Genomic DNA, 12,847 nt, shown 5'->3' on the forward strand with positions numbered 1-12,847 from the left:
CCCACATGCTGCATCCTTCCAGGCAACAGCCAGCCGACCGCCATTCATCTCCACGAGGGGAACCCCCGTCTAAGATGGCTGTCCCTAACTACGTTGGACCAGCAGCTTCCTGATTTTCCTTGCTGCACCATCCCAGCCTCTGATTGGCCCCAGCCCCAGTCTTATCGGCCAATGAGAGCCGGCAGGCGAGAGCCGGCCTCACACGAAGGCTATAGCACAAAGCCAGGAACTCTGCCCTCTCTGCTCCAGGTAAGCTGGTGTTGGCACAAGCATATCCCCATTTTCTGACTAGAACCGCCTAACTCATATCACATCTCATTCCCTCCTGCCTAATTAACGCCACCATCCCGTTCGGCTGTACACACGTGTGCTGTCCATGCCCCCAACGTGCCGTGTCACTCGGATACCTCGTATCTCACCACCTGACTCACCCTCGCTAAACGTCCTTGCCACTCACTCGCAGCTATAACTATTATGGACCACATGTTCTATACCTACTGCTGCTCGCTGTGCATCTCTTACCTGCCCTTCTCCTTCAGGCTTCTCATTACATCCCCCATGAGTTACCAGTATATTCTGTAATCCTGTCCAATGCCATTTCTAATCTAGATGCCTTGTACTGTGCCTAGTGAACTGTTCTGCACTGCTGCTAGTTGCCTAATTTGCGCCATTTCGAATCTAGATGCCTTGTATTGTGCCTAGTGAACTGCTCTGCACTGCTGATAGTTGCCTAATTTGCGCCATTTCGGATCTAGATGCCTTGTATTGTGCCTAGCGTACCGATTTGCACTAATATTGGCTGCCTAATTGTGCCATTTCGAACCTAGTTGCCCTTGTACTGTGCCTATTGTCCCGATTTGCACTGATATTGGCTGCCTTATTGTGCCATTTCGAATCTAGATGTCTCTGTACTGTGCCTATTGACCTGATTTGCACTGCTGTTGGTTGCCTAATCGCGCCACCTCAACTCCTTATACCGTTTGTCTTGAGCCTGTATATTTACATCCTCAGTCCCTTGAGAAATACAAGCTGCGAGATGCAGCTAAGAACCTTTGCCAGCATTGACCTTATACTCACAGTCTTTTTAGGACTGTTAGCCTTCACTGCTGCCAGTTACCGTGCAAGCACCACTAAGACCTTCCATAACAGCCAACCCATTCTCCCTTCAACCATGCTCCACCATCCTGACCCTCCTTCGAACCCTTACCTCAATGACCCAGCCCTTTGGCTCAAGCACTTTTCTACCATACCTACTTCAAACATTCAATGTACTCTACAACAAAGGAATAGCAGACTTAGAACTAGACTGCCCAGACCACCTTGTACTCTGCGCAACCACTCTGCCCTTCCACTGCCCAACTCAACCGCAACGCCTAGTCCTCCACTCTCCACCTCACCCATCTCAGCACTAAAGGGAGCCCTTATCAATGCAAGACCTCTCACGGCTCATGCCCTTGACATCGCAGACCTCATCACTGTCCAGAATCTTGACTTCCTAGCTATCACCGAAACCTGGTTACATGATGCCTCTGGCCCTCTCCTCGCTTTATCCCTACCCAAGGGTTATACCATTATTAGAAACGACCGCCAATCCAACTTGTCGAAAGGAGGAGTCACTTTTATACATAGCGACAAAATCGTTATGAGAGCTGCTCCCCACACACAACTTAGTTCTGCAGAATCTCTTTCAGTGAAACTATCGCTCTCTCCTACCAACACAGCAACATATATATATATACAGACCGCAAGGCCCACTGGGCTCATTCATTGATGATGTTGCCTCCACCCTGTCGACTAACACCAAGCCCAACTCTCAGATACTGTTACTAGGCGACCTCAACCTAGGCCTCTCAGATCCCAAGGACCACATGGCCGCTGAAGTAGACACCACCCTATCCAACCTAGACTTCCACTCTCATTTGTGATCCTACACACAACAAAGGTAGAACGCTCGACTGGCCGCTGAAGTAGATACCACCCTATCCAATCTAGACTTCCACTCTCATTTGTGATCCTACACACAACAAAGGTAGAACGCTCGACTGGCTAGCTGACCTTAACTGTAACACCAATGTCATCTCTAACGATGCCTGCACCTGGTCCGACCATCATTTTATTACCTTCCTCCTGCCAGCCACCAACCCCCAGCCCACACCTACCATAGCCCCTGCTATACCTACCAGAAATAAAAAAGATATCACCAGGGAGAAACTGCTTCCTCTTATCCTCCCTTGCTTGAACACTCTTGCTTCACAGCACAAGGACAAGGACCCCACTGTCTTAGTAGACGCTTTTAACAGCATAATGACCAATGCCATTGAGAGCATAGCTCCACTAAAGATCCGCAAAGCCAAACAACAGTCCCACCTGAACTCTTGGTTCACCCCGCAGCTCAACGCTCTGCGCAAAGAAAAGCGCAAGGCCGAAGCCCTTTGGAAAAGTCACCCCAGCGCAGCCAATAAAGCCTCCCTTTTGATCACCTCTCTTAATTATAAGGAGGCCATACTTCAAGCCAAAAAGGAGACATACAATTCACGCATATCCCAGGCAGAATCGAACACTAGAGAATTATTCAAAATCTTCAAAGAGTTAGAATCTCCAACACCTGCCCCGGACACGTGCACCAAGGACAGCACCTGGTGTAACAATATACAAAATGCCCTTCTTAACAAAATATCCACCTTGCAATCCAAAATCAACGCCAAACAAAATACCCTCCACACCCCTATATTTAGCAAGACCAGGCCACCTAAAATAACTACCCCCGACTCCCCGGTGCCGTTCAGCTTCACACCGCTCACCGTTCTGGAGGTTGAAAAAATCATCTGTAACTTAAAACCTTCGAACTGCCAAGGGGACGCTTGTCCAGCCCCGATCATTAAGCGCTCGGCTCATGACCTCGCTCCTTTTATCACCACTTTTATCAACGCCTCCTTTCAATCGGGAGTGGTCCCCAATAACCTGAAGGATGCATGGGTTATCCCTCTCCTAAAAAAAAACACCTTAGACCCGGAGGCTCCAACCAACTACAGGCCCATCACAACGGTCCCATTTCTGCTAAAAATCCTAGATAGAGCAGCCTATCTTCAGATACAGAACTATCTGGAATCAAACAACCTATTAGGCATGAGACAATCCGGCTTCAGACCTAAGCACGGTACTGTCAAGGGTTTTGACCCATGCTGAATCAATAGACTGGGTAGATGTGGGGATGAGCGGCCGCCGTCCATCATTCCGTCCCAGAGTCCAGGAGAACTGCGAAGTTGGCACAAGACCAATCCAAAGATACAACCTTCTTGTGGGGGGTTCCACATCACCACTCTACTGTAAGGATGCCATAAAAACAATGTTAAGCAAGGGTCCTATACTATCAAGCAAAAGACCACTCTATTGAAATGCAGTAATTCAAGACAGATCCCAAAAATGGATGCAATACCGGTACTCACCACTATCAGAAAGCCGGCGTTTTAAAACCACCAGACTTTTGTGTAAAACTGAACAGAGGAACCCAAACCAGGCCAAGGAAAGGCTTGCTAAGAGGTGAATACAATGTAAAACTATATTCTGAAATGACTTGAAGGAAGTAATTATTTAATGTATATGTAAAAATTGGAAGTTTTGATTTAAACTGGGAACTAAAGTGACATTTAGCTGAATTCTGCCTGACAACTACCCCCGACAGGAGAAACCTGCTCAGCCACTCTTCCCAGGCCTAGCTGCATCCTGCTTCCCCACCAAAAGGAGTTGACACCTCTCTGATTAGATTAGGGGAGGGCACGTGCAGGAGGTTGCACAAAGCCTTGTCCTGGACTCAGGCAAATGTTATATTGGGGGAGCCGTAAAGTGGCTTCCTCTTGGGAGAAGTGGGAGGAGAAGTGCCTCTGGGAGCCACCTGAGCTGGAGGCGGGGGCAGACAGAAGCTTCCCCCATGTGCTTTGGAACCTAAACCACACCCAACTGGGCCAGAGCATAATGTTTTTTTAAAAAGATGGATAATTCATAATACGGACTTGTCAGAATTATATAAGTAATATCAGTATTCTTGTGATTTTTCTGTGCACGTTTTAAGAGGTGTTAGGACCCTGTGGTGTATGCTGGGGGTTGCTAGCGGAAAATAGGGTCTTACTCCAAATGTCAGCATGTTAAAAATCTGACACTTCATCATTTAATGTCCATACTCATTGCGCACATGTGTGTAATTTTTGGTAAATGTCCGATATTGGTAAACCAGTCAAAAAGCGCAAAATGTTGTCATTTTTGAATGCAAGCCTCCCAGGAAGATCAGAGGCGGACAAGCATGGACCATAAGGAATATATAATGTGTACATGTAATTTCAACAAATTGTGTATCCGGGAAATATGTATTTGAATCAAATATAGATATGTGGGCAAATTGACCAGGGGAGGATCCTCTGACCCATAAACAGACCTCATCATGATGACAATCCATTTCTTTCCCCCAATCATGGGAGAGGGGAGTATTGGGCCAATGACAAGTAGAGAGGGGCAGGCTCAGTTATGCCACGCACACACCCACTTCCAAAACACAGAAAAAGAGACTGCTGGGACAGGTAGAGACATTCAATTCCATTTTCTGCGGAGCGTGCTGACCGACGACTTCACATCCAGAGATCCAACACTTAGACTTCCAAGCTAAACAGAGACTACAGAACTTTGAACCAAGAAGGCCCACTGCAAGCAAAGGTATTTGTCAGCGGGCCTCAAAATCATTTGCAAACTATTCCACAGCCGGGCGAGCTGTCTGAATTCTTTTTCCAAGAACTTTTGCCAGTACCCAGAAAGCAGTGTTACATCCAGAATCCACTTGATCCGGACCGGAAAGCAGAGCAGTATCCAGAACCAGAGGCCGCTGTATCCAGAGAGGCTAGACCAGCAGAGCAGAGCTGACCCAGACCGCTGTGAGCAGAACCAGAGATCCGGATCGCTGTGAGCAGGACCGGTGCCTGATTGACCCGCCAAGCAGAAAGAACCGCCGCTGGACATGTTGACCAGATCCGTGACGAGGCCCATTCATTTCAAAATTAGGAGTGAGTATCCGCCAGAACTCTCCAGAACCCAATCTCTTAGTTAAAATAATCTAATCCAAACTATTTTAACCTAATTAGAGCTGCCTCCGAGAAAGCTGTCATCTGTCATTCTAAACCTGCACAACTGTCACCTGTCATTTTGAATTTTTCTTTAAATCCGAAAATCTACCTTTATTAAATCGTCCGTATCTCTTGAACCGTTGAACGAAATTTAACTTTCATTTTAAAGCTGGGATTCTAGGCTTTCCAACGGACCTAGAACCGACTTGCTACTCTTTATAGTGCCTCTGTAATCACGAGACACGCACTCGCGAAATTTACTGCGATTTGCGATTTGGCCCGATTTCTTCATCTGTAAAAATCAGCAGCTTTTTGCTTCTCTTTGCTAAAATTCGTTTGCAATCTGATAATCATTCATAGAGCATTGCTAAAGTGAGCCTGAACTAATATAAAGTATCTCTCCCTCACCCTGAACCTCCTGCAGGGAATTAAAATCAATTTTAGCATCTTTTCACATCATTGCCACCATATTTCAAAGTAATTCACCTGTGTTTAAAACTCATACCTGTTGTCTCTAAGCTTGCTGGGGGAACTGGAACTGTGTATTGCATTATCAAGTGTGATTGTTGGGATTCTTGAAGACTGTGTGCTCCTCTTTCCATCTCCTTCCATTTCTTACATTGCATAGGGGGGGCGTGAATTGCCAGAGAAAAAGTGATTACATTGTTGTTGGTTGAAATCATATCAAGTTTATTTGCTGTACTGCATTTTATTCCACCTTGCATTTCCCTGAAACCATCAAGCATTTTCAGCTACCTCATCCTCTATACTACTCCTAAGTAATCAAGTGTACCACTATAACATTACCCATTGTGGATCCACATCATATGTCTCCGTGTACTATCAGATATTAATTTATTATAAAAGTGTGATATATATATATATATATTGTTTAATTTTTCAAATAAGCCTTTTAAATTTGCAAAACAGACCTACTTCTTGGCTCAGTGGGGTCAGGGGGATTCTAAGAGAGGGGTGTTATATAAGGGTTGTCATCCAGAGTACATGAACTGGACCTAAAAATACATCAATAAGGGTTTCCCTCAGCATCACAGACTAGGCATTGACTTATCTGTAGTGTTGAAGTGAAGCCGCTTAACAGTACGGAGGCTGCCCTCCTCGATCTCAAAACCCAAATTGAGGATCTCAAAGACAAATTAAACTAGCCCTGTTACTACTATTAGACTTATCTGCTGCCTTTGATCTGGTTAATCACCAAATCCTCTGTCACCACCTGAAAACGGGAGCTCATTTCTCCGACATGGCCTCAAACTGGATTCAATCCTTCCTGGATAACAAACAGATGAGGGTATTCTCGCCCACCTCCTCCGCTGACCCTGCACACAGTCCCTTGCGGGGTCCCCAAAGGATCGTGTGTATCCCCTACCCTTTACAATGTATTTACTAAACCCTTATTTGATGTGCTTGACTATCTGGGTGTCACCTACACGAATTATGCGGATGACACCCAGATACTCATTCCCATCTCGGGTGATTACACAGTAGATTTGAAAGCCTTAAATGACGTTTACCATGTAATTCAAACATGTATGGCCCAACATGAGCTCTGTCTCAATGTCGACATGACAGAGCTCCTCATCCTAGGAACACAGCAAAGACTAAACAACCCTATGTGCAGCTCCTTTAACATCGATGGAAATCTAATAAAAGTCTCCAAAGATACCAAAACGCTTGGAATCTACCTCGATTCCTCCCTCTCCCTTCACAGACAAACAAATGCAGTTGTGGCCGCCGCCGCCTATACCTGCAAGCTGATCACAGCATGTCGCCCTTTTCTTTCCACTCACAACTGTACTACCCTTGCTAGGACTCTGATCATGTCCAAGCTGGACTACTGCAATGCATTGTACCAGGGCACTAATCAGGGTAACCTAGACAAGCTCCAGATCATACAAAATAATGCCATCAGGGCAGCCCTCAACATCCCCAGATCGGCACACATTTCGGATACCAGGAAGAACCTTCATTGGTTGTCAGTCACCCAAAGGATCTCACTAAAATCGCTTGCCCTAACCTACAAATGCATGAATAACCTGGCCCCCACTTATCTCTCCTCACGATTCACACTGCACACCCCAGTTCGCTCACTTAGATCTACCCTGAACCAGAACCTACTGATACCTAGATACAAGCTCCAAACAGCTGGTGGATCCAGCTTCCCAGTCCTGGCAGCCAAACTGTGGAACGCGGTCCCCTTACTGTCAGAAACCTCCCCTCCCTCAACCTATTCAAACACAGAGCTAAATGTTGGCTAGTCACCTCCAATGCCCAAGCTACACTCTGAAAACGTGATGCGACAACCCATTTATGGATGTACTATTTGACAACCCATGGATCATTGTACTACTTACCTATGCCCCCTATTTCTATGCTATATCTAATGATTGATATATAATCACTGTATTTGCTATACAAATAAAATAAATACAAATAAATACAAAATACAAACCCATTAGTGCCTGGGTCGTAATGAGGCCCATTGACACTGTAAAACTTATGCATGCTGGATCTGCTAAATGTATGCCATCATAATTAAATATTATCATTCTTCCTGTGCCCGATATATGTTGGTATTTGTACTATTAAAACAATGTGATTCTCCATGTACCCAATATATCCACTCACTCAGTAAAAACATATTCTATTGGCAAATGTGACCAATATATCAGTATTACGAATACAAATAATTTACATTCTAGCTGTTCCATACATATATGTCTGTATTGACAGTTGTGAGGTTCTCGAAGGCAATGCTACACATAACAAAGAGTTGGGTTCAATATATATTTATGTCAATACAAAATACAAAATGGCCAGGCTTAGATAAATGTCTAGCAGGAACTAGCGAGACCTTTACAACCAAAGAGGGACTTCTGAATCAGAATGTGTCAGGATGTGTTCAACTAAATGGGGGTCCCTCAGTGCTCCAGGGATGCCCCATGAGAGAAGCATAAAGGCCCTAAAACTGTTCTAATACGTTCTCAACTCTCCAGGGATGCACTGCTTCTAATAAATAAAAGCTTTGAAGGACTGGTCAATTGAAATTTCTCAAACCTAACATTTTGATTATGAGCCTCATGGGCAGCCTAAGCTAACAACATATAAAGTTCCGCGATTCTCCGTAAGCAAACAGCTCACGCACTGACTCTTAAAGTCCATTCTTATTCAAATGTAACCAAACAAAGTGTTGCTTGACTCTCTCAGGATTTACGTTAGATCCGTCCAATGGGCTTTGGTTTAAGGATTCCTGACAGGTCTCTCCTAGACCTTGACTTCAGGATTCACAAAAGGTCCTTACTCAAACCTAGCTGCAGGGCTCACAGCAGGTCCCACTTGGACCACAGGTTCAGGATTTATGATAGGCCCCTCCTAGACCTTAGCTTCAGGGGTGAAGAAAGGTTGCAGCTGGACCTTACCATGTCTGGTACATCTGGGACCTTGGCATTAATGGGTATTCCCCTCTAGCCCTTCATTCAAAGGCAGCTAACATTCTCTTACTTCCAAAGGCAACAGTAATTCTCAAGTGGTCACTAATGGAAAACCTTTCAAACTCCCCCAGTGGTTTAAGAGGGGCTATTATTCCTTAATATATTTCCACCACTCCTTCCAATGTCTCTGTGCTTATATGCCATCCCACCAGGCAGCAGCCTGTCACCCCTTCTCCCTCCAGCAGCCTCCTCTTGTATCAGGGAAGCAATGACAAGTACATCTGCTTCCTTCAGGTCCAATACCAGGACCTTAAATGAAACTTCTCAGCCGATTTCTTACTCATGAATCTCTTTTTTGTTTCTAAACTGCCACCTAATTGGTCTTTCCCCCATGCTGTTTTATTCCGTCCAGCAATTGATCATTCATCATATGAGTCTTAACTGACATCATTATCTAATTATTGGTTGAGGACAGTGATTGGTTCATGAAGAGATGTTGTTTGCAGTGTCTCGGCATCTCTTGTGATGGGCACAGTTATCTCCACCAGTTTGGTGTTACAATACCTGTTCAGTGAGATCCCCATTGCTTCTCTCTACATTTCAATCTGTGAGCCATTCTACTCCTTTGTGGTGTTTTCTGGGAAATCGAGTTCGAGGTGTGAGACTGCACAGGGTTGTTCTTGCGGCCAAGCTACCATACTTCTCTGGATCCCCTGGTGTGTGTACGCAATCTGGTTCCCTGTGTTTAAGGAGAGCACACTGCACAAGGCTCCTGTGAGACCATCTACAATGACCCTTTCAGGCTACACCAGGAAGCGGTGGGACCACCCCAGTTTTTCCCATATGAGGGGTGTTAAGCGCCCCTCACTCACAACACAATATAAATATGGCGCAACTGGCTTTGCCCCCTATATGTCAGTATTGCTATTACGAAAGATTTCATGTGCCCAATTTATTCCAGTACTCCCCGGATTTGCACTCAAGCGCTGTCAAATAAATCACAGCCTGCCAATTTAAAACTGCATTGTCATGTGGCTTTCCCATTATATGGCTGTTTTGCCACTATTAACATGTTCTTGCTGGCCGTGCCTAATATACACTAGCATACCACTGTAAAAACACAGTAATTTCGGCTGTGGACAACATATGCAACCATACCACTGTAAGGACAACATGTCTTTCTGCTTGTCCTCAACATATGCTAGCATTGCCTAATACAGGATTTGCTAAACTGCTGTGCCCTGCACATTACATTTCAGTATTAGACGTTTAAAAACATGCCCATGCTCTCTGTACCCAATGTATGCCAATATTGACCTGTGCAAACATTTTCGTTGTGTCTGTGCTCTCCCTTGTCCACCTCACTCAATGGGCAAAGTAAGGGCACGAGCAGCCTACAACTAAGCAAAACACGCAAACCTATGCATGCTGCATTTACATACACTCATTCACTCATGTGCACAAATCTCTCAAACACACACACATTCACACAAATACTCTTGCACATATGAAAATGTTTCTTTTTCCACTTAACTTGGCTGATGTATGGCATCCTTCCTGCCTCTGATCTTGCAGCATAGCTGCTCGGCAGATGGTGGAAGCATCATGCAGTGTGAGTAGTCTCCCCTGAACCTTACTCTCCCTATAGCTGAATCAGGCTAGTTGTGCTGTCAGCATTTTGATAATTACCTAGGAGTGAGACAATGAAGGAGAGTGAGGGGTTATATCCAGTTTTCATTGTGAACAATGGGATGCATTTGTCCACCATTTGAGAAAAGTGAAGGTCATGAGACCACTGTCACTGGCCACCGGGTCACTCTAATGCCCGCCCACGGCTGCAAATATTTTAGGATCAGTGCTGTTAAGCACAGGCCCATGCATAACAATGCTCATGATGGCAGACAGGGCCATCAGTATTTGAAATTTCAAAGATTTTAAATATGTTTCTAAGAGGTTAGATATATGTGAAAATCTGAATATGACATGCATGTTTCATAGACAAATAATTATGGGACTGTATATGAATATTTATTTATTTATGTATTTATTCAATTATAGAGCGTGCTAAACCCGTAGGACTCAAGGTGCTGTTACATCAACCAATTATTGAACATGAAATGTTTCAACAAGTCAGTGGGACCAACAGGAACCCAAGGAGTCTATTTAGGCAAACAGTACGTGTGTAATGATCTCCAGAATACCCAGTATGATTTCTCTGCTCACAGGGATGGTGGGAGTATGTTCCACTGTTTGGCTGCAATTGACGGGAAGCTTGAGCTGCTCACTTTTACACCTTTATATTTAGGTTGGGTGAGGTGGTGACCATTTGGTGCTCTCCTCGGTCTGGAAGACCTAATTTAGTCATTTTCTGTGAAAGGTCGGTGGTGGGCACATTAGCAAGACATCTGTGAGTGATTGATAAGGTTTTTTAATAGGATCCATTTATGGATTGGAAGCCAATGGGCCTTTCTTCTGGCAGAGGTGATATGTTCAAGTTTAGGGATGTTGAGCTCTGCTTGCAAGGCATTATTCTGAATCACCTGCATCTTCTTGATGTTGTGCTCCGAAGTGCCTGTGAAGAGAGCGTTGCAATAGTCGTGTCTCGATCCAATGGTGGCACGTGCAATTATCGGAGCACAAGAACGATCTGGAAGTGTTAATCAACTTTGTGGTGTATGCAGCAGCGGAGGAGAGGGTGTTAACCTGGAACATGAGTGAAAGGGTAGCATTTAGGTAGACACCCAGAGTCTTCACGGCAGTAGAGTCGGGGATCCTAATGCCATCTATAGTGAAGGAAGAATATTTGGCATCAGGCTGCTTGATCACTGCTGGTGGAGGATCTCTTTTATTTCATCATTAAGGCAGAGGCTGTGAGTGGCCATCCTAGACTGAATGGTCATGTAAGCCAAGTTTAGCATTGTCCTGGTAGTTGCCTGAGAGAGGGAATCAAATGTGGGTTTCATTGGCATAGTTTGTGTAGGATCTGAGGGTGGTGTCTAGTAAGTCAAACAGTGGTTTTGCAAAGATATTACAAAGGGTCAGGGAAACACAGGACCCTTGAGGCACCCCACAGGAAATGGGTACTGGGGGCACCTGCATTCTCGACAAATACCCTGATGATTCTGTCCTCCAGGAAGGAGGTAATTCATGAGGTGGCCTCAGGCAAGAAGTTTGCTGCCTCAGTAAGATGGTGTCAGAGTATTCTTTGGTCGACCAGGTGGAACGCAGCTGATGTATTAAAGAGTAGCAGGAGGGCAGGCCTCACTTCATCCCTGATTTTATCAAGCTGGCTCTTCAGGTCAAGCAGAGCAGATTCTGTGCCGTGGCCTGGGTGGAACCCAGACTGGCGCACACCCAAAATGTGGTTGGTTTCAAAGAAGCATTGAATTTGCAGATAGGCTGGTCCGTCTAATGTTTTCAGTACAAATGGAACCATTGTAAATGGGTGGAAGTTGGGTGGGATTGTGGGATCTAGGAAAGTCTTTTTGATGATTGGGCGAAATCAGGCTTCCTTGAGGCAGGTGGGGACAACTCCGGAAGTGAAGGAGGCATTGATAAAGGTTTACATGAAAGGTGCCATGATGTGAGATCAGTCTTTGATGAGGGCTGCTAGGCAAATATCCCCTCTGCATCTCAGTGGTTTCAGACCCTTAATTAAGGAAATGACTTCCGCGTCAGAGAAATTGGAGAACTGGAACTTACAGAAGTTGTATTCTTCTTTGAAGCATATGGAACTGTATAGATTATTTAGTTTGTTAATACAATTATGTTCTCACATGAAATTGTTTTGTCAAAGAATGATCAATAATATTTTAGTCAGGTTAGATGTCCATCTATACAGCTTTGTTGCGATAGTTATGCATGTTAATTATGATCAAGTACATTTCCAGCTCAAGGTTTGGGTGGAGGACAATGCTACCTTTATATGTATGGCCACAGTGGACTTTGTGTCTCTCACATGATTATAGATATGCAATAGTCTGTGACATGTCATGTTCCCACAAATATTGATGAGCATTTGAATGCTTGTGTGGTTATTGTTTGTCAAAATTGGAAACGCTGTTGCCTTATGTAAGTATGGTGGTTTTGCATTACTCAATGAATGGTGTAATTGAGAACATGAACAGTCTTTCTTCAGTGTTTTTTAAATACAGGACTGCAATGTGGGCTTAGATCTATATTTGCCATTGCAAATCTGTCATGATTAGTAGTGCTGTGGACATGTTGTCTCAGATTATTTCAAAAACGCACCAGCTCTCAATGTTGGTTCAAGTATTTGTGTTGAAATGT

The sequence above is a fragment of the Ambystoma mexicanum genome, chromosome 3q, assembly GCF_040938575.1.
Source record: "Ambystoma mexicanum isolate Mex_15411 chromosome 3q, UKY_AmexF1_1, whole genome shotgun sequence".
NCBI lineage: Eukaryota > Metazoa > Chordata > Amphibia > Caudata > Ambystomatidae > Ambystoma > Ambystoma mexicanum.